Here is a 2,799-nt window from a genome sequence, read left to right on the forward strand (position 1 = left end):
TATTATATGCTCTGAATTTCGTGAAACATGCTTGTACAGTTTATGAAATCTATTTTTATATTTATGCATTCTCAGCATGGTTATGATCTGTTCTGTTCTGTTCTGGCCCCGCCAATGGGGATTATACGTTGGACCTGTCGACTTGTATTCTGTGAGGAACCGGTTTCGACACCGCGCCACCGGTGATTAGAATAGTGGTTTCTGGACACCGTTTCCACCGGTGACTAACAATAGTGGTTTCTGGCACTCTGTGCAACCCATGCCACTGGGTTACGTGGCCGTAGCCTATCATGTTGAGATTATGATATCAGAGTTTTATAAAAACAAAAATGATATTATTTATGATTTGTTTCAAACATTATCCGGTATTTTGATCTGATATGCTCTGACCCCACTCTGGGGTATTTTGTTGCTTATTGGGCTAGTGTAGCTCATTATTCTGTTTTCTTCATTTTTCAGATCCAGAGGCTTGATCGCACGGGATTGGGGAGTGCGTTAGATTTTACGATGATTCCTTCAGTTATTAGCATTTTAGATTAGTCTGAACATTTGGATCATGTTGGCATATGCTATTTTAAAATTTTGTAAGACTGCTTTTGAACAATTTAAATAATTATGTTATCTTTGAAAAGCTGTATCTGCTTTGGTATGATCTGCTGCCTTGCGCGCCTGTGCGGCCCGCCGTGCGGGCGTGCGGCGTCTGTCGCGCTTCGGGCTCGGGGCGTGACAGTGATCCCTAACTAGAACGAGAAGAATTGCAAGTTGAATGCACTGATGATATTTAGATGTTGCTAGGGTGATAGTATCATGCTGTCATCCCCTTGAATCTGCATAATTAGCGAACATGTTTCTTGAGGAAAAAGATTGTTAAACTGTGATGCATATATCTGGTGGGAAATTGTATCTTATATTGCAATGGCCATGTATCACACCATTATCACTAATACATGTCTAGTTGGGAAGTGTTAGGCTTGCCTACTGGGACAGTGATGGGATTCGATTTTGCATGCTATTCTTCTCTCTAATGTCGGCAGAACCAATACTGGTTGCCCAGTGGAAGGAGTCAGTATGGGCCTGCGCCGTGCCGAATCGGGCCCATACCGACATAGTAGAGGAGGTGGGGGAGAAAGGAACAAAGAGAGGAGGAGAGAGGAACAGAGAGAGAAGGGTCGTCGAAGGGAGACGACCTGAGCAAGAGGCGGAGGAAACCTCCGCAGCCGAAAAACAGGGTGAATGCCCTGTTTCGTTCGAAACAAGAGACCTACCTTGTTTTCTGACTGTGGAGCCCGAAGGAGCGTCCTCCGCATAGCTCACCGGCCTTCGTCGGCGCTCCGCCGGCCGGCCTCCACCTCGCTCTCTCTATCTTCCTTTTCCTCTCTCTTCCTTCCTCTCCCTCTCTCTTCCTTCCCCCCCTCACTCTCTTTTTTTTCTCTTTTCTTCTCTTTCTCCCTCTCCGGCAACGAATTTCGTTTCTGTTACCGGACCATGCCAGTCAGCCTCCAGGATGGCTCGGTACGACCGATACCACCCAGTTCGGGACGCTTCCGCCGACATTAGTTCTCTTACTTGGGTTCTATTGACTCTGTGCCTTGATGTCACAAAAGTTTAGGATAGAACCCTCTCTATTATCGGGAGGGTAAAAAAGGCCCACCTTAACGGAATGATATGGCGCAAAAGTTTTGAAGCCATTTCACTAAAAAAATATTTAATAGTAATATCATACCTTTCTTTGCCGAACCAAAATAAACATATTTAGATTTAGCATAAACAAATTTGGATCGTAGGATTGATTTGATTTAACTTATTTATTAAATAGACCAGGTTTAAATGTTGGAATCCTGACCTATTCAATTTGTTTAGATATATATAATAATTAGGTCAAGTCACTGCAATAACGACCTTCCATACAAGGCACGACTAAATTGTTTAGGACCTATTCAACTTACTTAACTTAACTCTACTCATTTATTAAATGAGTTATGTAAGTTCAATTGAGTTACCTATTTAATAATGAGGCCGATTTTAGTTTTTAAGTTCTGACTTGTTTAATAAAAGTTCGGTTCAAGTTGACAAATGTTTGACTCAACCAATCCATATTTGATCTAACCTGATGTAATTATCAACCCTAACCATCTGGATCCCTTGTGCAGTTTCAATATTATATAAGATACCATATAATTTACTAACGTATGAGAAATATATTTATATATAATGATGAGAAAATATATTTACTAAATCTTTAAACTCGGCATATTTTCATATTTCATGTATCCAAGTATTGAAGAACGACACAAGCCCACTAAAAATTTCCAATTGAATTCCCATCAAATTTCAAAAGGTCATAGCTTTTTATCCCATTGAAGAAAAAAAGCGAAAAATTCCTTCAATTTGCTCTTGGACCTCTCACAAGAAATAACCAAAATAAAAACATTTAAGCGCAAGATTTCAGACACCTTATGCTTTCATTAGTTAACAATATAGCCGATACATAAAGCTTTATTTATACTAATGAAAACAGTTTTTTTTGAATCCAGTACATATCCATCTTCTCGTTAAGAGAGGTGGAAAATTACCTGAAAGAGTAAAAAAAATTACCAGAGGTAGTAGCTCAGTGGAACTGGGCCTTACTTCCAACCAAGCAATTCTAAGTTCGAAACGCGCGAGCGTCGATTAAATTGTGGAGACTGGATGCTCCCTACTCGAACGTGTGGTCTGGAAGGGCTTATTGGTCCGCTGGTAGTCTCGATGGTGCTAGGTGTGACATACTCACACGGAGAGTAATCGTGCCGGAGCCCAAAG

The sequence above is a fragment of the Phoenix dactylifera genome, chromosome 2, assembly GCF_009389715.1.
Source record: "Phoenix dactylifera cultivar Barhee BC4 chromosome 2, palm_55x_up_171113_PBpolish2nd_filt_p, whole genome shotgun sequence".
NCBI lineage: Eukaryota > Viridiplantae > Streptophyta > Magnoliopsida > Arecales > Arecaceae > Phoenix > Phoenix dactylifera.